The sequence below is a fragment of the Ursus arctos genome, unplaced genomic scaffold (genome assembly GCF_023065955.2).
Source record: "Ursus arctos isolate Adak ecotype North America unplaced genomic scaffold, UrsArc2.0 scaffold_6, whole genome shotgun sequence".
NCBI classification, from domain to species: Eukaryota; Metazoa; Chordata; class Mammalia; order Carnivora; family Ursidae; genus Ursus; species Ursus arctos.
In genome coordinates this window covers 32,960,214-32,986,547 of record NW_026623078.1, presented here as the reverse complement: position 1 = coordinate 32,986,547, position 26,334 = coordinate 32,960,214, and the positions used below count along the sequence as shown (strand labels likewise).

The following is a 26,334-nucleotide window of genomic DNA, read 5'->3' as shown; positions in this document are numbered from 1 at the left end:
GAAAATGAGTAGAAAACAACAATGCCTCTTTGAATACAGCTGCTAAATTATTCTCCCAATGCTATGGTATGTGCACAGGGTATGAGATTCAAATTTGTGATGCACACATTACAACTCTTTATGAGTTTTCAGGGTTATTCACAAATAACGAGAATGTTAAATCCTCATATGCCCACAAGCTCCTACAGTATTAATTAAATTCTGCATGAAATTTTAACATGGATTATCAACTACAATGTTACCTGTGTATGTCTTGTAGGAGCAATTAAATCTTTAACACATCCCTGATTACTCCAACCCACAGAAATATTCAGCTCTCTGAACTTTCAGAACAAGTAATACTTATTCCACATATATGGAAGAGTTGGCAAGTACCTCAAAAGGTCCTGAGTCTAAGTTCCATTATTAACTCCATTCTCAGATACAGATCTGAATTTAGGAGAGATAAAGCAAACTGCCAAAGCAGAGTCACATACATCTTTACATTTAGTTTACTTTCATAATTTGACTGACTCTATTACAGTTAACTATCAATAATAAGTTATTAAAATAATTATAATACCTAAAATCAGACTGCCAATCCCTAGTGAAATGCTCTAAGGTTTAGATACTGAGAACATAAGAATGTTCTAATAAATATCTTTTGATTAGTGGATTATTATTTTTTTTAAAGATTTTATTTATTTATTTGACAGAGAGACAGCCAGAGAGAGAGGGAACACAAGCAGGGGGAGTGGGAGAGGAAGAAGCAGGCTCCCAACACAGGAGCCCGATATGGGGCTCGATCCCAGGACCCTGGGATCACTCTCTGAGCCGAAGGCAGAAGCTTAATGACTGAGCCACCCAGGCACCCCTGATTAGTGGATTATAAAAGCTACATAATAGAGGGCAACATAGTGAGGTTCACCAGCCCTCACAAAATCAGTATATACAAGGTCAAAATGTGAAGAATAAATTTTTGTCTGAAGGTATTCTCATATACATTAGTCCTACTTACCACAAGAAATTGTAAGTGACCATTCATACTATAATTTTTCCACTTCAAAAAAAACTCAAGATTTTAGAGAAAAGTCTAAAAAAATCTGAAGGTTTACCAAAGAACTTTCTTCACTGAGATTGCTCTACAAAAGTATAGTTCAACAGTAAATTGGTAAAAATTAATTTCCAAAATGTAATTAAAGCAAAATAGTTTTTGAAATGAACATAAGGGATCTTTTATAAAGATAATTTGATAATATCACAACACTAACAAGATGAATTCATCTGTATATTTCTTTTATTCCAGGAACCAAATTATATGTAACAATGAGAAAAAAATATTTAAAACTACCTCGATATTGTTGGCAAAGAAAAAATACTACTCAGGATAGAATTTTAAAGAGAAACTCACGGTGCATAAAACCACACTACCAGAACATAGATGTAAATGGACATTTTTTTCTCAACAATCACAGGCAAGAGAAGAACTAATTGAAAACCAATAAATTAAGTACAGTGCAGCAAGCGGTCTCTAGCTAACTCGGCCTATACATCAATAGGTCATTCTCAGTTAATTAAGTGAAGGCATAATCAGCTTAATTTATGTAGTTCACGGAAGTTAATGATATCATAGTACAGTACCTGACGTTTGGCCTGTCCATATAACTTGTTTTATATGTTCAGTTCATTTCGCTGTTCCTCAGCATGGGCATTTTATTTCTGTAGCTCACCTCCCGTGTTTGTTTTCCTGCAGAAAATAGGAAATGTAACAATGAAAAACAATGAAGATTAAAAGATCACTTAACAAAAAGTTATTTTAGAAATGGCCTGACGTTTCAGTGAATTATTTTGCATTATATAAATATAAACTGCAGCAATGAGCAGAAGCTTTCTGAAATAAAACCAAATGTTAAAATAAGATCAATATTCAAAAGATATCAGTGAAGAAACAAAGTATTGTGCAATCATAAAATATAAGCATGTACTTAATAGATGTAATAATTATCTGGTATATTTGTAAATTGTGTTGCATTTCAACACTGGATTATACACTTGGTAGTGAACTCTTCTTTCTCAGGGAGAGAGTTTCTTTCCTCTGTCTCTGTAGCTCATCTTCTCTTTTCTGAAGCTGCAAGTTTACACACAAAGACAAACCACAATGTCAACCAATTGGACCTCACTTAAGGAACCTAGGAGATCGATTTGTAAAGCAAAGAATGAACAGGACCCTATTTCTGAAGTACGTTGCTCAAACTGCTCTTTCATTAAAAGATGCTCTTTCTTATTGATTTTGGCTTAAGTAATGAGAAAGCTTATCCAAAAATCTTTAGCATTTGGGCTCAAGTTAAGGAAATCAATACAGTCATTTCCCATTTGAACTGCATATGTGAGTTTTATGTACGAGAGACAAGACAAAGCCAAATTCAGATAAATCAATAGCATTGTCAATAGAACATGAAACTGACAAATGGCGTTTTTCAGCAATTAAAGTGAGCTGTAAACATACAAAGACTAATCAATTACAATGTTTTGTCATTAACAGTTTTTAATTGGTACAAAAGTTATGTGTGAATGTGACTCCCCAGGAATGAAGAATAGAGAACCTGCTTCAGCATCACGTGGGGCCATTTCACGAATGTTTTTACAAACAACAGATAACTTTACAACTGACAAAGTAAATTAAGACCTTCATTAGGCAGATTGTATTTGAATACCAATGAATCTATATAAGCCAGTGAAATATTTTATTAACACAGGAAGTATACACATACAGTAGTCTTTCTTTTGGAATGTACTATTATTAAATAGTGTTTTAAATTTTCAAAGAGTTTATAATATATTTTTGTAACTATTAATTGAACAAAATTAAAATAACTTGTATTTAAGTTGAAATTATTATTTCCTACCCTGGAAAAGTAAAAGCCAAGTAAGCATCACATTTCTTTCATGGTTGTATTCTAAAAATACAAAAAATTCCTTAAAATATATATTTTGGTTATACATAAAAGATTCTAGAATTTATTCAAGTAACTTTTAAAATGTTTTGTTCCAATGATAACCTGCAATAAAATGCTGAGCCCTACGGCTTGCCATTATCCTAAAGTATTCAGGAAAATTGCAGTACAGATAGCCAAATATAATTCATAATATGCTAAGATAGGCATATCATTAAAATGCAGATAAAACATTTGTTTTTAATAAAAAATGATATAACAAAAGTAAAAGGTTAATTGAAAAGCAAAATAAACTACCGAATTTAGTAAGGCACATTACCTAGATTAACAGAAATCAATGAAATCATTAAAACAATTAATAACTTAGAGCTCCATTCAGACTAAGATAAACTCTGTGGCTATTAGAATGCGGATACAAGGCTACAGAGACATATCTATTCTGACTGGGTAATTTCCTCTCCTCTGTAACAGTTCAGTAATATATGCAACTGGCATTATACGGCCACCCATTTCTTCTTGTGAGACAAGAGATCTTTCATGCTTTTTTCTATCTATGCTAAGTGAATCATAAGAACCACAGTCTTTACAGAAGGGAACGTATTTCCCCCCCGTGTTCAGGATATAAAATGGGCCATTAAAGCATCAATAGTATTAATCAAAGCCTCATAATTGTTCAGCCTCTTCCCTGGATAGAAAATGTGCAGAGTTCTACCCATCCTCCAATCATAAATAGGGACATATATACAGCAAAGCCAGGCCCAGATATCTTTTCAATAACTATGAGGGAACACCTAAAAACCAGCATGTACTTCTCTGAAGATCATATTCTGAGAAGTAACTGAAAATAAGTAAACATAACCTCATGAGTTACAAAAACAGAACAAAATTTGTAATTATCAATGCTTTTTGCCTGATGTATTAAAAAAAAGAAGTGAAATTGTAGAAACAGAACAGAAATATAAGATAATATCATGAAACAGAAAATGATGCTTGAGTTTTAACCCTATTCCAAAGCTTCGGCTTTGATCTGAAGGAAGTTCATATCTTAAGTCTTACAAAACAAAAAAACACAGATGAGTTTTTAAACCTACTTCAAAGTTTCATTGCCAACACCCTCAAATCTCAGACTCCATGTTCACGTACTATTTCGGTGTTTTTTCCCTGACACTAAAACCGAAACTATATTGGTGCTCCCTAATAGCAATATGACTTTAGAGTAAGTCATCATTTTAGATAAAAATCTCTGTTCAATAGGAAAAACATTTGACCTATTAAAAAAGAGCAGGTTTTGTTAATTACTTTAACCTCTGGCTAAGGAAATGAAAATTATTAGTAAATGTTTAAGAAATAACACACAACCAGCTAAAAGCTAAATCTTAAGTTTTTGAAAGGGATTCTGATGAATAATACTATAGAAGGATGTTCTACATAAACATCCCAGAAATTACATTAACAATTTATAAAATATCAGTAAACTAGAAAATAGTTACTAAAACAAAAGAAAATGCTCATTCTTAATCCTTTATGGAAAAGGATATCCCAGGTTAAAGAGGTAGCACAATTCTTGCAGACAATGTATATTAGACAAAAATCCTACTAAAAACAACAGATGCAATTTTAATGACTAGTTCTACTAAAGCTGAATGCAGGGGGCTCTGGAGGCAATAGATTTGGTTTGACACTGCAACTCTGCCATTTGCTGGATGTACTGACTTGAGGCATATTTTCATTTTCCCTGAGAGTTTCCTTATCTGTAAAAAGTGGAGAAAATAACAGAGCATCCTCACATTACAAAGATTAAATCAGATGGTATATCTTGTCCTTGGCCTCACACATATTAGGCCTGTGTTAAGTGCTTCATGACCAAATGAATTAATTAGTTTATTCATTAATAAACATTAATCTTATTATAATGTGGAATTTGACAATATTGAAATTTCAAAATATATAGCTATTCAAGCCATTTTATATAAATGTAATTCAGCTTCCATTTCTGTAACCTCCTAAAATTCCCTGTTTTATCTCTTTGAGAGCCCTTCCACTATTTGATAATCGTCTTTCCATTTGTCCCCTGACATTACCACCCTGGAAATTCTTGGGAATAGGAACCATATCTTACTTGGGTTTTTTGTCTGTTTGTTTGTTTATTTATTTTAAGTAGGCTCCATGCTAAGTGTGGACCCCAATACAGGGCTTGAACAACCCTGAGATCAAGATCTGAGCTAAGATCAAAAATTGGATGCTTAACCAACTGAGCCACCAAGGTGCCCCTCTGGCTTGTTTTTTTGTATACCTGACACGACAAGGACATCAGTAAATGTTGGTTGGATTAGGAAATGAATTAATATTATGTTTGAGAGTATATTTTTTAGGGCTTATTATATACTACATATCTGGAAAGCACTTGATATAAGTTATCCTGGTTTATTCTCGAAAAGAACACTCTAATTATGATTGCTATCCCAATATTATAGATGTGTAAACGTATGAGAGATTAGGTAACAGCCAAAAAAACAGAGGTGGTAAATGCTGGATCTGAGGTTCCAGGTTCTCTCAATCATTGCGTTAATTGTCTTGGTCTAACTGACTTCTCATTTTCACAGGTTCGGAAACTGTATATTATCAATTTTCCAAGACAGATCAGGTCCTGGTTTACTGATGCAATGTATCTAATGTTTTAAGAGACTTAAAGCATATGACAGAATACTAATATATTACTTTCTAATACAGTATAAAAATGCTAAGTAGGCCAAAATACTATTTTCTGTTTCATTATCTCACCTTTAAAAGACTACATAAGCTATCAAATTTGTTCATCCTTTCAACAAATCTTATTGGCCACTTATTATAAAGTAGGTGTTGAAGATAAAGCAATGAACTAGATGGGGGGGAAAGCCATGCTTTTATAGAGTTTATATTTTAGCTAATTGTTATTTGATACTTCGCACCAGGCACTAAGCACTTTAGTTTATTAATGAACGTCATCGTCGTAACAACTTTATGAAATTGTTACTATTATTATCCCAGTTTTGCAGACATGAACATGAAGTGAGAGAGGTTAAAGCTCAGTGTGAAAGTTTTTAAGAGCTGCACTCACAGTCTGGACCAGGCTTTCTGTTCAATGAACTTGCTGTCCAGCAAGGGAGCTGTGTTAGTGGATCACATCACTCAGCCTGATGGGATGCTAGGAACAATGCTACAGTGCCCTGGCTGTCATGAGCACTGAGCCCTGGCCCCTTTCCTCAGGGCCCCTTCCTTGTTCCCTGAGTAATGCTGCAAAGGCACTGATACAGACCTACTTTCCAGTCTCCTTTATGTTCATCCATCAAAAGCACCATTACCTCATGTCTCCTAGGTGTAATACAATTAAGTCAGTTACATTCCCTTCATATGAATTGCTGGTTGAAATTAAGAGACAGCTCACTTGTGCACATTTCCCGGAGTGGGGGATCTATTTTATGCTTTGTTTTTAATTTTGGATTGTTCTCAATTTTATACTTTAGGGGTGCAGAGGCTCCTAGTCTTTGACTACAGCTATTGCAAAACCTGGAGCCAGAAATAAGCTCTTCTGTTATTAAATCATTCCCATATCAGGAGATTAACAGCACATTGTTAATACATAGTATCAGCAAGGACACAGAAATGTTTTAAGACTTTTGCCGATTAATATTTTAAGTATAATATAATTACACAAATATTACATATTTGTTTATATTTTATTATCTATAATATATTTAAATAGCATTTCACCAGGTACATGCATGTTGCATCCTACAATGAAATAACACCGTCTTGTTTTTCAGTCCTCCCCAAAAGCTGGCCTCCTACATACTAGCAGTGACATTGTACCAGAGTTGCAAGCTGAAATCGAAATTTTCAGTAGCATTCAAGATTGGCTGCAAACAAAAACTGACTGAAGATTTCTCCTTTGAAAAATTCCTTAAATATGTGCTTATATTTCTTTTCTCTTCTGGTTGCTCCCTGTGTCTCCTTTCTCTTCTTTTTTTCTTAACATATGTTAGTCCCATTCAATTTCCTTCTCAGTACTCTACTACCACTTCCTCTCAATTCTAACTTAATCTCCTATCTTCTTTCCCATTAACCTTTAATATACACACTTGCTATCTCCTCTTTACTTCCTATCTGGCCCATTCATCTCTCATTTCTTTCCTAATATAATAGACGTGAGAAAGGAAACTCAATACTCTGTAACACAAATACAGAAATTAAGGTCTCAAAGATTAGAAAACAGGATAACTCAGCTGCACCACTTGAATACAAACGTATTTACATATATTTTTCCTGAATGTTTTTTCCTTCTGTTTTTCTAAACCAATATTTTCAGGGGGGGAAAAAAGGCACACCAATTTTTAATCCCTCTCTGCTCCATCAACTGCAATTTCTCAAAACAGCATTTGAAATAACCTGTTCAAAGGATTACGAGTACCTGGTATTTATCTTTGTATCTCTGCTACCCAGCAGAGTGACTGCCACAGAATAGGTCCTCCATGAGTGTTTGATGAACAGAACTGAAATAAGTAAGCTTCATACTTGATAGGAAATTAAATAGGAAAATTAAAAGAGAAACCCTCTCACCAACAGCCACGGTGAAGACTGTGGAGGTGGAGGATGTGGGCAGTCTGTACTCACAACTTTATCCCACTATTGAACCTCTCGCTATTCTCCCTCATTGTCTTTTCCCTTCTCTCCTCGGCCATTTATTCAAAGGTTCAAGTAGCTGTTTAAGGGTTAGAATTAGGGTTATACCTACAGGTTCAAAGACTCAAACAGCTGATGCCATAAGTTGCCTATTTTTGATCCCTAAATAAATGGTGAGCCAAATCTAGGCTAAAACTTTAGCCAAACACTAGGCTAAAAGAAAAACCTAAATGTAAACCTTCCTTTAATGATCTTGCTCTTCCTTCCTATCTCCCTATAATACTCAAATTTTAAGATAGATTGTCTGAATTAAATCTTCATATACTCTCAATACAACTCGTACTCGTGGATTGTCACAAGTGCAAGTAACACTACATATCATGGAGAACAAGTTTTCAAAATTAACTCTTCCAAAGGCTTCTTTCAGGGGGTGCAAGTTTTCCAGTCCACTCCCCAAACTTTAACCAGAGGGAATTTGGTTTACTTTGTACATTTCACTCCAGTGTACATCTTTGTTTGGAGACAGGAGTCTGTTGCTATCTATATTCTGGCATCAGCAGATCTAACCCAATTCTATCATTCAAAAATACATAAAATCAGGACTAGAAAAGTTAATAACCGACCTGTTCAAAAATAAGCTGGTAGGAAAACCAAGATGTGAACCACTAAAATTGCCATGTAGGGTTTTCACCTGTCAGGACTATTTTTTCCCCCGGTCTACTCTATTTGAGAATGTAGAAAGGGTTGATAGAAAAATTACACTGTGCTACATAGCGAACAACTGCTCTACTGTTAATTTTTGCTGTATTCAGAGTAAATCTCATTCTAAAACTTAATTAACCAATTCTGGAATTGATATACAGTAGAAAACAAGAAGAACATGTAAGACAGTATGTTTTACTTAGTTAACGAATGAGCTAGTTTCATACTAGAGAATGGGAACCTGTACGTGCAACAATGGAGGTCCATTATAGAAGCAGACAATACTTCAAAAGGTACCAAACTGAGATTGATATGAGTGAATGTCAGAAAGTCTGGTAAGAGTCAGGAATAAGCACCAGTTGAGGCAGGCAGCTTAACTCAGAGTTGACTCAAGTCTGAAATAGACTGGAGCATTCAAGTGGGAAATACTTAAAGCAAAGAGTCTTCTATACTTGTCCGCCAATAAAAAGTGCTCTGAACCAAAGATCTGTAGTGTGGATAGGTCCTTGAGCATTAGAGGATTTGTGGGCTTTCTAGCAGTCTTACACATTCAAAATCTAATTGTCCTTAACCCTAAGTCATTTCACCTGCTTAAGGAGCCTTTTTTATTAGCCACTATAACACCAATCATCTTCATTCTTTTTGGATCCCCTATCTGATAAAAAAAAAAGTTTTATCCCCCAAGTTTAGAATTCCTTTACTTGACAACATAGTCCCCATAGTTATTAAAGCTTCATGTTAAGTGTGAGAATTTAATCAATCAGTTATAGGAAACATTCTCTATTTATGTGTATACATGTGTTGTTCCTATTTTAGTTTCTATGTTTTGTTCTTGCTCTTCTATTCCTCTCCTCAGAGAAATCTCCATTTTCTGCAAGACCAAGGCCTTCACACATGAATTATAAAGAAAGAAAGTTCAAAATCCAGTGTAAGAGGCACTCATCTTGCTCATAGTAAGGTTCACACTAATATTCCACAAAATACGTGGAGGATAAAGCAGCGTGGGCTGGTGCACACAGTTTAGTTACACAGGAAAGGGTTATTGTCAATCTCTCAATGAGGAATTTATTCAGTATGGTATATCATGTAGGAATATTGTAGCAAACTCCAAACAATTCTCAAAACAGAATGAAAATTCAATTATTCTCATAATAAATGTTTGTCACATTTATAAAGTTTAAAAATAAAAACACATACTTCAGATACTGTTAAAGACAGCTATCTAGCTAAGCCTCATTTTGATGCTCAGAAGGAAAATCAAGAAAAAGATATGAAATAGCATGTTTGTAAAGGAATTGTTGAATACTCTAGATAGGAGAGCATAAGATGAATGGTGAGGAAGTAGAAAAAAAATCCATCGGTTGTTTTAAATCCTAATGGACTAGATAATCAGAATCTCTCTCAATTTCCAACTTAACCAATACTGTGTTAACATCACACATCCCAGGAAAATATTTTCACTTTATCAAATTATTTCCTTTGTACACTCCTTTCCAAATGAAAGCTAGAGCCTACATTTACGCTTTTTGTCCCAAACCTTCTCAACTCACTCTTGTAACACTAATATAACCCTACAAAAGAGATTAATAAAATATGTTTTCTAAGGAAAAGCTCCAAATAAAGCTAAGGAATAATGACCATCAATTTCAAACCCACACTTATTAAAAGGTGAAACTCCAGTAACTTCCCTTTCTAACTTCTCTCAGCTTACCGAAGTGGAGGAAGGAATTCCAGAAATATTAAGGAAGATATAACTGATTAGATGTCGAGTCCAAAGAGGGAATTGCTTAGGATGATTTTCAAGTGTCTGTCTTAAATAATTGGATGAATGTAATTTCTGTCATGAATAAGGACCAATGATATTCTGATTAGATTTCCATTCTGGAAAAGTCAAAGCTATAGGGACACAGAACAGATCAGTGGTTGCTATGGATTAGGGATGGGGAAGAGGTTTAATACAAAGGGCAGCATGAGTGAATTTTTAGGAATGATTAAACTATTCTATATATTGACTGTGATAGTGTTTACATATTTCCTTGGAATGGTCAAAACTCAAAGAACTGTACATCAAGGCAGCAAATTTTACTATAGATAAAATAAGAAGTAAATAAAAATAATTGGTGCTTACTAATGAATTATTTTAGATGAGGATATCTTAAGAACTAGAAATATGTCAGAATGATTACAGAGGAAAATACGTCAAAATTAATGGAACACTAAATTAGATACTAGAGTACAGCAAGAAAAATAAGGTTGTAGCAGACTAAGAATGAGAACAGAGTAACTATTAAGTTAAAAGCGAGTACCAGGGTGCCTGGGTGGCTCAGTCAGTTAAGTGTCTGACTCTTGATTTTGGCTCAGGTCGTGATCTCAAGGTCCTTGGGATCAACCCTGCACAAGCTCCCCACTCAGTGGGGAGTTTGCTTCTTTCCCTCTCCCTCTGCCCCTCCCTCCCACTCCTGATATCTCTCTCTCTCAAATAAATAAGTAAATCTTAAAAAAAAGAAAAAAGTTAGTGACAAAAAGTAAAGATGACACCCCCAGCACTTCCCCAGGTGTCTTGTGTTTGAAAATTACTTCTGGATTTCTAAACATGACACTTTCAAAAAGTCATTTTCCAAACAGTGGTTGCTTCAGTTGTTTTTGCTCTACTTAGCTGATTAGCAGAATTCTTACTGTTCAGCGTAGAAACAGATGAACAAGCAACATAACCTAAGACAGACAATTGAGGCAAATCTGATGGGTTACCATCACAACCTTGCTATTACTGACTTTGGAATGCCAGGGCGAATGGCATTATGCCACTTTATATCCCTATTGGCCCAGGACAAATCCCCTGACAGCGGTGGCCTGTGTCTCTTCTGACTGATTCTCCTAACCATATCCATCTTTTAAGTTTTAACCTTCTAGATCTCAGGGTCAATCATCAGCAAATAGCTTTTAAAGTTTATAACAAACGACTTTCATGAAAAATCTCGTTTCCTACTTGTCTCCATGGAAATTTGGCTCCCCCACGGCACTGCTTCTACAACTGTTCAAGTAACGGGTTCTTTTCCACACCCCTTCTGCCTCTGGGCCTAGAAATGAAGTAGATGTCTTTTTTGCTCCTCATTGCTGCTTCCAGACCAGTATCCTTACCTTCGCAGTCATCTAAGGCCCCCCAATGAACTTCACCTCTTTTTTTGGAAAGTTAGCCCCCGACTCACTGATTCCAATTCCACACCTGTACATCTTCTTGGCAATTTCAAGTCCTACATAGAAGTCAGTACCTTGATCTCTCAAATCCTTGACCTCAGTTAGCCAATGATCTTGTTCTCCACCCTATAGAAGCTATGCAGTACCAAGGTCACACCCTTGACCTTGACATTTTCCATAACAACAAACTCTCCATCTCAATTTAACACACCTCCTTTCTACTATCATTTTTATCTTTCCAGCTCACTCCTTCTGACACCCATCTCTAACAAACTTCGGACTTCATCCAAACTTTCAATCCATTTATCCTAGCAATTTGTCACTGCTCCTTATTAACCTCATGTCCTTTCTTCACTATCCACCTTAAATTTATGGTAAATTATTATAATAAACCTTTCCCTTAATTCTACCCACTTGCTTGACAAAAAAAAAACCTTGGTTAAAACCAAAACTTCCCACCAACTCTACGCCAGTACCCCTGAAGATGAAACTGGTTGGAAAAAATACACAATTATGCTGACTGCTTTATTGTGATGACAAAACTTAAGTGGACCCTTAAATATAAGAAATATAGTTATCTAATCTATTTTTTCACCTACTATCTTAGATAATCATTCTCCCTACACCCTCAAAACCTATTCCAATTTCTTTGCACCCAGCTCATGACTTTGCTTCCTACTTCAGTGAGAATACAGAAGGAATAAAACAGAACTTCCAAAAACCACCCCTAAGTATTCTCCATACTGTTACTGTGGATGAACTCTAAATGCTCATAAGTAAGGCAACCCTCCCACTTACATACCAGTGATTGACTCTAGCAATTTTCTTTTTCCTTTGCATTCTCCATTTTTCCCTTCCCATTGGATCATTCATCAGCATACAAGCAGTTTCCATTTCAACTTTATTTATTATTTTTATTTTTTAAGATTTTATTTATTTGTCAGAGATTGAGAGCGCACAAGCAGGGAGAACAGTGGACAGAGGGAGAGGGAGAAGGAGGCTCCCCACTGAGCAGGGAGCCCAATGCCTGACTCCATCCCAGGACCCTGGGATCGTGACCTGAGCTGAATGCAGATTCTTAACCGACTGAGACACCCAGGTATCCCATTTCAACAATATTTAAAAACGAAAAAAATAAAACCACCTAGACCCAGTTCCTTCATCTAGCTCACCTATATCTTACCTCCAGTTTTATGACAAAATTCTCTGAAAGAATCTATGCTTCCCGGTCTTCTATTTCTTCCTTCCCATTTTCTCTTGATCCACTAAATTAGGCCCCATTATTGTCACTGCACAGAAACCATTACCAACGTCAGCAATGACCTTCACTTTGCTAAATCCAATAGTCATTCCTCAGACTTCATCCTATTTCATTAATCAGCAGGATTTAACATGGTTAGTCATTCTCTCCTCAAAATTTTCTTTTGTTTTAACGTAGATTTTCTCCTACTTTTTTGGCCACTCCTTCTCAACGTCCTTTTTTTTCCCCCCCTTCATATGTGACTTTTAAATGTTAGTATGTTTCTGGCCTCAGTCTTTGAACTTAGTCTCTATTCAATCATTATAGTGATGGTGTCATCCAGTTTATGGCTTAGAATAGCATGTATTTATGTTGACAACTTCCAAATTTATGTTTTCTACCTGGACTCCCCCATGAATTATTGGCCCATATTTTCAAGAGTCTTGGCATCTACACTTAGATATTTAATTGGCAACCCAAACTTAACACACCCAAACAGCTCTATGACACTCCCCTGAAACTGTTCCTCCTGTAGTTTTCCCCATCTTGGTTAATGGCAACTGCTAGTTTGATAACAAACCCTATGATCTCTAATTCCAAAAATATATTCAGAATCATCGCTTCTCCATTCCACCACTATTACCACCTTGGTGAAAGCCAAAAGCATCTCTCACCTGGATTGTTTCCATTGGGCTTCTCCAGGTCTTCCTGTTTCAATGTTATCATTCTTCAGTCTATTCTCAACATAACCCCTGAGTTGATCCTATTAAAATCTCATTCATAACATGTCACTCCCCTGATCAAAATCCTCCAATGTCCCTCATCTCAGAATAAAAGCCAAATCCTCACAGAGATTTTCAAGGCCTTAAATGATATGGGTCCCTATTACCTCCCTGTGTCAACTCCTGGTCTCTCTCTTCTCTCCCTCCACTTCCACTGCTTTAGTAGCACTGGCTTCCTTGTTTCTCATACAGCTCAGAAATACCCACACATTTACACATGCTACTTCTTCTGCCTGGAGCTTTTCCCTCAGTTATCCACAAGGCTAGTTCCCCCACTTCCTGTAGGCCTTTATTCAAAAGTCACTTTCTCAGTGACACCTACTTTGGTCACTCATTCTAAAATTTAAGCCAACAATACCATCTCATCACTATTCTCTATTTTTTTTTTCTCCTTAGCATATGTATTTGATGTAGTTATATTATTTATTATCTATCTCTAATAGTAGAATTTAAGATTCATGAGAATAGATTTTTTTTTTATCACTTTCATTTATTGCTATATTACCAGGACTCAAGATAGACAGTTTCTGGCACATAGTAGACACACAACAAATAATTTCCTGAATTAATGAATAAATGTGTAAATGAACTTTAATCCAATCTATAAAATAAAATAGATAAGATGGACGTTTCATTCTAATAGTTATCTTAAACAAGTTTTCCAAAAACATAATTATTATTTACCTATTTGAAGCAGTTACTATATAGTAGATAAGAAACTGATAATTTAGACAGTTAGAAACTAGGGATAGGGAAGCATATGTGAGCTGCCATGAAGAGAAATCTCAAATGCCAACTGCTTAACGCATTAGAGATTTATTTTTTATTTATTACATACCCAGCGTGGGTTGGTAGAGGTTCTCCTATATCCAGTGGCTCAAGAATTCAGGTCCCTTTTATTCTGAAGTGCAGACATCTTAACATGAGACCTTCATGGTTTCTTGACCCAGGAAAGAGGTAACAGAGTTCCCTAGCGAGTTCTTAAATTTCCCAACCCACAAGTGACAGATACCACTGTCATTTACACTTTGTTAGCTAGAAATAGTCATAGAGTCCTTGCCTTGCAGCAAGATTCAGGAAAGCTCACTAGTTACAATATGCTCATGAATAAAATGATATGTAAACTTCAAATGTATATGTTCAGGAAAGAATCCATATATAAAAAATAATTGAAAACTATACCAGGAAGCATGAGGAAGTTAACATTGAATTGAAAAGAGCATAATTACTGAAGCAAATCAGTGAGGAGTAGGATTTTCAAATGGAACTTTAGGAAAACTTAGCCAAAAGAAAAGAAAGTCAAAAAATTATTGCAAGCAGAATTACTTTAATATTCTACTTTATTTTGCTTGCCTGATAGCCAAGTTACATTTTCATGTTTCTGACAAGTGGTTAGAGACACTGAGCATGACCAAAAGTGCAATAATTTTATTTGCATGTTCCCCTTGGATTAACATATTAACTGTTAATAGATTAAGAGCATTGGTATTAAATATATGTCTGTGGCTTTATAACTCTTATAATACATTATTCTGGACCATTATGGTACATCTAGCATGAAGATAGATCCAAATTTTTCTAATTTTTAGGAACTCTTAAGAGATTCTTAAAAATATGCATAAAATCTGCAATTGTTGGTAATAATACTTTAAAAATACTTAGAGATTTGTATGAGGAAAACAATTTAACTATTATAATAAAAATGCAAATAGTATTATGTAAAATTTGGCTATTACATAATAATTTCATTCCCTATAAAAAGTTTATTGCCAAATTGTCATATAAAACCACTAAAGTTATTCAAATTGGATCCAATTGGTAAATCCAAAGCTAGGTATTCCAATATATTATTTAAGGCTAAATTTTCAATATACTATGCTATAGTGAATGAGACTCTATCACAGACCAAATACAGAGAGCTCATTGTCAGTCTAACTTCTAACATAATTCTATAACAAATCAAAATAATAGATTTATAGAAAGTGTTCCATGTAGTTAAAAATGCAAAGAAAAACATAACCATTTCATCTTGTTTTATTTTTAATTTTGTTTCTCATAAGTGTGAAGATTTTTAAGTATTAAGAAAAATTGTCTTCTTGATTATGTAGTATTAATTAAAGTTTCTAATATAAATATTGAAGTAGGGGCACTGATTTTCTACTCTAAACCTTTTCACAAAAATGAGGTAACTTTTGCTTGACTTCCCAGGAGTAAAAATTATTGTAGAAACATTTCCAGTTCTTCCTTGCTCATCAATTTGTTTTATCAACAATTAGACTTAAAGCTGAATTAAAGTGGATAGCTAAGTATTTGTCAGGCTTCCATTTATAAACATTGATGTTAGATTGAATTTAAAACTTAATCATTCACAAATACCTTAGGCTAGCACTTTGTATACATATCATCAATGTAAAACATTATTATTAATATGTGAATAAAGTAAGTTTTTTCTTGTTGTAATGGGGATGGAGGGAAAATGTGTTTTGGCACTTTACTTTTTCTCATTGTCTCAGTACCATAAAATATGTATCTTTTACTTTTTTAAGTTTTTATTTAAATTCCAGTTAGTTAACTAACATACAGTGTTATATTAGTTTCAGGTGTACAATACAGTGATTCAACATTTACATACATCACCCAGTGCGCATCACAAGTGCCCTCCTTAATCCCCATCACCTAATTTACCCATCCCTCCACCCACTTCCCTTCCGGTAACCATCAGTTTGTTCTCTATAGTTGAGTCTGTTTCTTGGTTTCTCACTCTCATTTCTTCCATGTGCTCATTTGTTTTGTTTAAGTTCCACATATGAGTGAAATCATATGGTATTTGTTTTTCTTTGACTGACTGGTTTTGCTTAGCAAAATACTCTCTAGCTCCATCCATGTTATTGAAAATGGCAAGTTTTCATTCCTTTTTATGGCTGAGTAATATTCCATTGTGTGTATATACCACATATCTTCTTTATCCATTCATCAATCAATGGACTCTTGGGCTGTTTCCATAGTTTGGCTACTGTAGACAATGCTGCTATAAACATGGGGGTGCATGTATCCCTCTGAATTAGTATTTTTGTATTCTTTGAGTAAATGCCTAGTAGTGCAATTGCTGGATCATAGGGTAGTTCTATTTTTAACTTTCTCCTCAGACACTTCCAAACTGTTTTCCAGAGTGGCTGCACAAGTTTACATTGCCACCAACTGTGCAAGAGGGTTCCCCTTTCTCCACATCCTTGCCAACACCTATTGTTTCTTGTTTTGTTGATTTTAGCCACTGTGACAGGTGTGAGGTGATAATCTCATTGTAGTTTTGATTTGCATTTTCCTAATAATCAATGATGCTGAGTATCTTTTCATGTGTCTGTTGGCCATCTGTATGTCTTCTTTGGAAAAATGTCTATTCATGTCTATTTTTAATTGGATTATTTGTTTTTGGGGTGTTGAGTCTTATAAGTTCTTTATATATTTTGGATACTAACCCTTTAGCAGATATGTCATTTACAAATATCTTCTCCAATTCCATAGGTTGCTTTTTAGTTTTGTTGATTGTTTCCTTTGCCATGCAAAAGCTTTTCATTTTGATGAAGTACCAATAGTTTATTTTTGCTTTGTTTCCCTTGCCTCAGGAAACATATCTAGTAAGAAGTTGCTATGGAAAATATGTATCTCTTAAATTGATTCTTTTCTTGCAGAGAACTTTACTATTTATCAGAAAATTTATTTTCTGCCTAAGAAAAGGTAGAGCATACCACATAAAACATAGGCTGGACAGTTTTTTAACCTATTAGATCAGTAGGTCACAATAACTTTTTTTGAATATAATGTTTAAACAGCCGGATTTCAGAGAAAATGTGAATGCTCTTAGTGTTCTTCCGATTCATCCGTATGGTATTTTTCCAACTGATGGGCATGCATGTGCATTCTTTGGGGAAAAAAGTATATTCAGTATAATAGATACTCTTTCAATAAACTGTATAGTTAAAATGAAAAATAAATAATATTCTTTGCTTTGGTGACTCAAGAGTAAACTGGCCTCTGTTTCTCCCAATGACATCATTTGATTGTTCCCAAAATTAGATTTAAAACCTCAGAGTAGTAGAATTATGGATTCATACAATTTATCCTCTACTGCTCTCTCTCCCCCCCCCAAGTGAAATTAGTCACAAAATTCTCTTGTTTTTTTCTTTAATAATATCTCTTAGATCTACTCCTTTTTTATTTTTCTAGTTTAAGTGCCAATCTCTTCTTACTTGGAAAACCCTATACTGCAAAAATAACCTCTGATACTCTAGCTGTGATAATTCCCTAAGCATCAGGTGCATCCTGTTACTGCTATGTTCAAAAGCCTTAAATGACTCCTCATTGCCTTCATTCCTTAAAGTCATAAGGCCTCTCAGTTTTCCAGATTGGCCTGTTTTTGAATCTCTCGTGACCCTCTGGAGAGGGACTCACAGTGAGTCCTCAAAGAAAGAAAGATTTTTGATGGTATAGGGCTTAGTCTATGCTCCAACCTCCAGATTTAAGAAATAAGGAGGAAAAGAAAACTTCTACTTTCTGTATTATATAATTTAACTTGCCTGGTTTCAAAGTAGATGGAATTCAGGGAAAATATTTTGTCTAAAAGTAAAAATGTGTATGTTTGACTTTTAGGCCTAATGTGTAGTTCCTCTAGGCATAATATTTGGTGTAGTTTTAGGGAAAGAAAGAAATTTCTAAATTCTCTTCCAAATCCTATGTTCCATAATATAGTATTTCTGTTAATGTTACATTCCTATATTTTAATTAGACCTCAAACTTCTTTATTTTAAATACCTAGGTAATAGAAAAAACAATATAGAAGCATCCTAAATTGACCATTCTCATGAATTTTGCATTATTTCTAATACATATATGCAACAATGAAGACATAATATAATATAAAACAGAATAAATCCTAGCCTTCATGGAAAACTACCCTCAAAGCTGAGAGTGACCGACCTCAGGCAGAATGGTGCAGTACTCCAGGAAGAAACAGAGCCTTAACTTGGTCCTTAAAGGGTACGTAGGTTATAGAATGTTGGAGAAAAACAGAGTTGGACTGTGGCAGTTGGAAAGGATAGCAAGAGTAAAGGTACAATGTTGTAATGATCTTTAGAACAGATTAATCAGAGAGGACTAGTCATGATGCAATGTAGTAAGCAATAAACTTGACTGGAAAGGCGAAGCTAAGATTGGTAAGAATGATGGGAATGAAAAGAATTTTATAAGGATACAAATGACAGAACTGGAATGGGAAAGTTCACTTAGAGAGGACTTTCAAAGAAAATCAAGAGGACTTAGAAGCACATTGGTGGTAGCAAGAATCTTATTAAAATCTTATTAAAGGTGAAATGAAATCCTTAAAAACAGTAGAGCTACCTATCTGAAAGATTTGTTTAATAGAGGTGGATGAACTGTGTGATGTTTCAACATCTTTTCCAAATCTATAGTTCTTTCAACACAGACATGCAATTAATTCATGTTTTGTGCAACCCATTCTTGCCAATGTTCATTTTAGACTGTGAACCTAAAATAGAATAAGAATTATACTATTTAGTATGTTGTGCATGAAAAATGAGTACACCAAATATTTTCATTTGAATATATGCCAATTCTGAAACATGGTGAAATTTTGGAATAATTCAGGGAGTTCTCACATATTCAAAGATTATATACATGTTCCTAAATTTCAATAATGCTTACCAGATCAAGTTTCCCCATAATCACTACTTTGCTACTAGAGTCAAAATACAAGTTGAGGATGGGATGGGGGCACCTGGGTGGCTCAGTTGGTTAAGCATCTGCCTTTGGCTCAGGTCATGATCTCAGGGTCCTGGGATCAAGTCCCTAGTCCCTAGTGGGGCTCCTGCTCAGTAGGGAGTCTGCTTCTCCCTCTCCCTCCACCCCTTCCCTCCCCACTTGTGCTCACACTCTTTCTCTCTCAAATAAATAAATAAAATCTTTAAAAAAATACAAGTTGGGAAGTAGTAAAGTGGTGAGACTCTAGAAATACAATATAATCATAAGTCAGGCCTGGGGTCTGTGTGAACAATTGGGCGTGAGGATAACTAAGTAGCACATGGGTTAAATAACTTTATCTGTGTAGTTAACAGAAAGGCAATTAAAATATTATAAGTAGGTTGACCTACTCTTACACATCATCATAATCTCATAGCAACGAATTAATAAAAGGTTTAGGAAAATAGGGTAAATGAATAACAATCAGAATTACAGGAGTACTACTAGAATATTTGGAAGTTAGTTTTAGAGTTTTTTTGCCTATGCTTCCAATTTCATTTCAGTTATCCAACAGAGATAAAAATCAAAGAACATTCTCTACTTCTCAGAGTCACAACAGATCTTGTATTTGATCTTCAGATAAGTACACATTTATTTACACTTTGTGTATCTTATGGAGGTATCTAATGCAGACACTGTAAATAACTTGGTAATATGTGTCTCATTAGGATATAAACATGACTTTATATGTAATTACTATATTGATCATTTTAATTGGATGTTTTTAATGTAGGCAGTATTAATTTGTGCACACAAATTACAGTAGATGGTAAGTATAACTACACAATTAAATCATTCTTATAACAACATATTTCACATAAAAAAGGACAAATGCTTATGTAACAAATCCTGTATTAAAATACCCCTCCTTCATTTAACCAGTAAACGTCCTATTGTAAATCCTTAGCAATAAACAAAACTCTTTGAGATCAGGACCTTTATATTTATCTTTATTAGTTTCATTCATCAGGCATGTGTACAGTGGCAATCAAATGCCAGCACTACCCAAAAAAAAAAAAAAAAAGACATTGTTTTATGTGCTTGTCCAATATCTAACTTTCCCTCTTCTAGTAACGGTAGCCCAAATGTCTTTAGGAATCACCTTTCTCCTATTCTTGGTAATCTATTTTTGATAACATTGTTTCCTCAAACTGTCTCCTTAAATTTTAGTTATTAATCTATGTTATTACTTTCTTTATTCACATAATTTTACTTCTATAAATTTCTAATACCACCATTATGAAAAACTGTTATTGTTCATCTACCTGCATTTGAAAAAAAAAGGTGAACAACTATGCCAGAGTTTTTAATCATCAAAAAGATTCAAAAGATTCTAATAATCTAAATTAATAATGAAAGAACACACTGACCTGGTAATATAGAGAACAGAACAGACTAGGTATATTCATTAGACATAGACAACAAAAAAGGTGACCAAATGTTGCCCATTTAGTTGAGTGAAAACAAATTTAATTCATTAATTCTCATTAAACACAAGAGAGTTTAAATGTTTTCAGTCTGGAATGAAAGAAAATGGAAGATTTGGTAAAGTGGAGAAAAATTGTCAACTACCATTCAAACTACAAATAGTTGTCTTCATGTCTTTCACGGTCCTCAAGAAACATTTTGAAAAGTCCAAATTACTCAAAATCATTCTATCCATCTTGGAAATGATCAAGTAGAAGTCAATTTGCCCAGACCATGTAACAATCTAAAGAAGTTTGGGAGCTGCCTTTGAGCACAGTAAAAAGGAATCAGAGAGAAAGTGAAATAGAATAGCTATAATACAAGACACACGTAATGGAAGGAGAGCTGTTTCAGAAAAATTTTAAAAGTTATTACTATTTCCTTGCATTTTGTGTGTGTGTGTGTGTGTGATCTCTGATCTCTGTTCTACCCAACATATCTTTCTGGAGGGCCTAATAAATGAAGCAATCTGTCAAATGCTGGAAGAAGCAAAGACAAAAGATACAGATACCTTAAGAGAGTCTAAAATTGACAAAAAAGGAGGGGGCTTCCATCCTACATATTCATTTATTCATTAATGAAATATCGAGTTGATCAATATTCAGAAATGAAGAAAGATCCACGGTCAGTTCTCTATCAGAAGAAATTTCTATTAGTAGGAGATATCCACAGGTAAAAATACATATAAACGAAAATTTTAGACATAAGGAAGGATGATAGTGGGTGACAGTGGACAGAGCCAAAAATTCTCTCTGGTGAGAGAAATATGATCAATTAAGGTGCCAATTTAGTGAGATAGTTATGAAGGAACGAGGATGCTTATTAAGCAGCAACAATTTGTAGCTCCATGAGAATGTAAAAATTATCAGCTGTCTTAAAACTAAAGACAGTAAAAATAGAGATGGGTCTATTTTGGGGAAAAGAGAAAAATAATTCCTTTGTAAATTTCAAACCTATAATTGTCACAAAATTTTTATTTTACTATTAGGGAAGATTTTTTTGAAGTAGACTTCTAGGATAGATAAATGTGTTTATTTACACATCCTTCAAAACCCCAATAATAAGGATAGAAAAAGAAATAAATGTAAATGGATTACAGAAAAGAAATAGAGAGAAGCTCCAGACACACAATAGAAGGTTTAATTAAGGATAATTTTTGGAAAGGACTATTTATACCTGTGAGAGAAGTGTTAAGGAGACAATTAGGATGCTGGGCACCCAGGGACCAGTAACAGTGGAATGTCATTACTAGCCCTAGACCTGAAGGGCAAGGGGAACACATGGTGCTTCAGAAGCTTGGAAAGAACTAAAGATATGAAAGCACACTCTCTGGAGAACAGCTGTGGCCACTGTGGAATCCATTCACTGCAGGAATCACCATCAGACATGGAGGAGTGTGAAATACCTACCCACCTTTCTCACTGCCTGCCCGTTTCTCATGCCAACACTTCCCATTGGCCAAACCCCAACCAGAAGCCAGGATGCAAGATTGTTTTAGAAGTCATCTGATCACACTCCTGTAAACCACTTATGTAATGCAGTTGATAGAGGTCAGCATCCTGTATGTAGAGAAAGGAAGAGAATGGTGAAAATTTCATCTGGAAATGGAGCGCATGACAGAGATTAACCAATACACAAAAAATAAGACTTCAGCTTCAGCTTTCTTGGATTTGCACTCTTCTTTACAAATTATTGCACATAAATTAGTGGGGGTGCTGTCGGTTAAAACACAGGGAAATCAGCATTTTGGGAGTGTGGGAAAGGCAATTTGAAATCTGCCAGTTTTCTCTTTTGGATATTCACTATCTGTGCAAATCCCTTTCTCAAGAGAAGCAACTTCTAAATTCAGTCCTATGGATGCACTCACAACAAATCCCAGGATGCCCATGCAATATAAAATTCTCTCCTTTTTTTTTTTTAAAGATTTTATTTATTTATTGGACAGAGATAGAGACAGCCAGCGAGAGAGGGAACACAAGCAGGAGGAGTGGGAGAGGAAGAAGCAGGCTCACAGCGGAGGAGCCTGACGTGGGGCTCCATCCCGGAACGCCGGGATCACGCCCTGAGCCGAAGGCAGACGCCTAACCGCTGTGCCACCCAGGTGCCCCCAAAATTCTCTCCTTTAAGTCTAGATATAGCTTCCCACGATCCAGTGGTCCATAAATTAAAAAGTCACCACGCTTCATGTTCATTACACAGGGTGAAGCAGAAACAAGATTACAGAAATTAAATCTCCTATTTGGATAATGGAAGAATAGGGTATCTGTGGCATTTTTAAATCCTGCAAATAGGAATCATAAAAGCACCACTTCCTGTCAGCGGAGAAAGTTCCGTGATTGGTCTATGGAGCAGCAAATTGCCAACTGTAGCTGAAGCTGCAGTGTGTCTCTCTTGGAGGCTGCACTGCTTTGTTGGCACTCTTTCTGCTTGTGGAATTTGGGGGTCTGTAGTTTGTTTTAGAAGCCATCTGATCACACTCCTGTAAACCACACTTCTGGTTTTCCTGGTAATGTATCTGTCTCAAAAACTTAGTGGGAACTCAATCACTTTACCTCTGATCAATAATATTTTGGAGTAAACACAGACCGTATTCTCTCAAGACATAGTTTATAAATCTGATAATAGATCTTTTATGTACTGGCCTCTGAGATCCACCCATTGCCCTCTCTTGTGAAACAAAGGCTTGAGCGAGAGTCAGCCCCACTCATGATCTTTGAACTGTGTTGGCAAGATTACTGGTTGAGCAAAATACTTGATTCAGTTAGTAAAACAGAATCAGTTGACTGGGGTGTTTGTTTTTAACATTTAAGATCCCGAACTACCCAACTCTCAATCAACTTATATCACAAACTACATGTAGTGAACTTGGCAAACACACTTACCTATATTCACCCTCTGTATATAAAAATACTAAGAAAACACTCACAACATTATCAATATTTCCTAGATCTTACGTAATCCATTGTCTATCTGCTTTCCATTCGTCTATCATGAGCAACTGTTTTATTAAATATTATTCCTTGGCATAACAAGGGTGCCAGCTTTCCAGATCTAATATCTGTGTTCTCACTGCTCCATTGTTTCCAAGAAACCAAAGCCATATATTTTCAGTTCTATTCCATGCAGCACCCCATTTCTGATCTGGGAACTATGAAGAGAAATACCAAAAGAAACAGCTACAAGAGTTTAAAGTTACATTTCAAGTGGGATTCAAGAATAGAAAAATAAACTTTTTATTTCAAATAAAATATTATATAAAAGAATACGTTAATATATATAAATTGAACCCAAGGAAATAGAAGCCAACATCGCCCCAAAGAGGAAATTTAAATGTGTTCCAAATATAAATCTTTCCCAAACACATTAAGACTAAATTAGAGATAGTAGAAGATGGTAGTACTTACTATCTATGATAATTATTCTCAACTGGGACCAGTGTTGCCCACCCACCTCCCCAGGGTCATTTGGTAATGTCCACAGACATTTTTGTTGGTCATGACTGGGAGTGAAGAAGTGCTACTGGCACCTAGTAAGACTCTGTTGAGAGTAAGGGATTGCTAAACATCCTACAATGCAGAGTCCCCTCCTTTCTATATCCACAACAAAGCATTATCCAGTCCAAAATGTCAATACTACTGAGACTGAGAAACTCCGGTCCAAGCCACTGGATAAAAGAGACCAAACCTATGGTAAGAGCTACAAAATCATAAACATGGTACCCCACCTCCACATTGACCAACAGGTGACTGACATCTTAAGATATAGCAGAACACACAAAGAGAAAATGTGATTCTGGCAATAAAGTTCTTAGCATGGGGATAGAGAGAAGTAAAAACCCTGCTACAGTGTTTGAAGGGAATCGTATTGCTGGCTATCTAGAAGCCTTGTGGACATGACAACTGATACTGGTCCTGGAATCTGACAAAGTTTCCCTCAACATCAACATATTAATTGGATTGACTAGGTGAGGGGCACTGAACTAGCATAAAACTCTATCGGTTTACTGTAGGAAAATAAAATGCTTCAAGTATATGCTTCACTGATACAGTAGTCAGTTACTTACTAAGAGACTGATTACTAAAGTAATAAAGAGGAAGGAAAACAATTATTTTGATGGATAGATGAACTCCAGAGTATATATACTAATTTAGTTATTTAATTTTCATTACACTTATGAAAAACTAGAATTTAATACTAAGCATATTTCTTCGGGGAGTTTCATTTTTAATTAGACATGACTTGAGCTCACTCTCTTCCCACTGCTGAAATAATGTACAAACTCAGTATGTGTGTGCATAACATACAAGTAGGTCCCTGCAATTGTATAAATGATTTCTATTTCTTCACACATACACCCAGATGGGTCTTCAGTGGAACACAAATAAGACAAAACAAAAGGCTGTACGAAATTATTGCAAGTGAATTTATATATTAAATTAATCATTTCTCCCCTAACTTCTGGAGTTTGATTTCAATCTTGTTTACATGATTTTAAATACTCTTTTGCATGAAAAATAAACTTCATCTCAAAGTAGATTGTTAAGACACACTGTACAGGTGATAATCCTAGATATGTTCTATTGTTCTCAAAGTACGTTTTTAGGAATGAAGAAGAGTCTTTGAAAAGAGCAATTTGTTTATTTTAATAGAATACTATAGTGGTTAACTAAAGTCCTCTTAATAAATGATATTAAGCATTTTTTTATTTTTTTATTTATTTTTTAAAAGATTTTGTTTATTTATTTGAGAGATAGAGAGCATGAGCAGGGGCTGGGGGAGCAGAGAGGGAGAAGCTGGCTCTCTGCTGAGCAGGGAGCCCCAGGAGCTGCAGGGGCTCGATCCCAGGACCCTGGGATCATGACCTGAGCAGAAGGCAGATGCTTAACTGACTGAGCCACCCAGGTGCCCAGATATCAAGCATTTTTAGACCTAAATATACCAGATTTTTTTTTAAAAGTTTAAAAAAATAAATAAATGAAATGAAAATGAAAAAGAAATAGGATAGTATCATTCTCAAAGACAGTTTGATTTAATGAAGCAAGATACATAGTTTTTTATATTAGATATCAGTTATGTAATTTTTAAAAAACAAAATCATACTGCATATGTCCTTGGTCACACACAAACACACACACATACATTTAAAGAATTTTAAGTATACACATCAAATTAATATCAAGGATGCACGTAAATGGGGAAGGAAGGAGTAGGGAGATAGGTCAGACTGGCATGTGACTGGAAAAATGGAACATCACCTTTATCTGTAATGTTTTATTTTACTTATTAAAGTAAACTTTGAGCAGATTATGAAGAAATATTAACAAAAGCTAATTTTGTGTGAAGTATGCAAAGATGTTTGTTATATTGTTTTTTTAATTTATTGTGCTTTTAAAAATTTCTCAAAAAATATGTTTAAAAATGAAACGGGAGGGCAAGATATCTGATATACAGATGTAAATATTGAGACCAAACAAAAAAGGATCATAGCATATTTGAACCTCCACGAGTAATGACTCTTGCATAGATATCTTGGCAAGAAGAT

The 26,334-nt window shown here is 35.0% G+C and overlaps 1 long non-coding RNA gene across 3 annotated transcripts in view; it reads right to left on the bottom strand.

Annotated features, from left to right (window-relative positions):
- Positions 1 to 22,367, bottom strand: part of LOC123000848 (uncharacterized) — a 273,953-nt gene extending 251,586 nt beyond the window's left edge. The window contains exons 1-2 of one of the 3 annotated variants that reach the window (XR_006409192.3): positions 22,206 to 22,367; positions 1,621 to 1,726 (exon numbers count right to left, since the gene is read on the bottom strand). This is a non-coding gene — a long non-coding RNA (uncharacterized LOC123000848). The remainder of the gene's footprint in view (positions 1 to 1,620; positions 1,727 to 22,205) is intronic. The other 2 variants (XR_008957722.1, XR_008957721.1) reach the window with 2 other exon arrangements.
- Between the last annotated feature and the right edge of the window lie 3,967 nt (positions 22,368 to 26,334).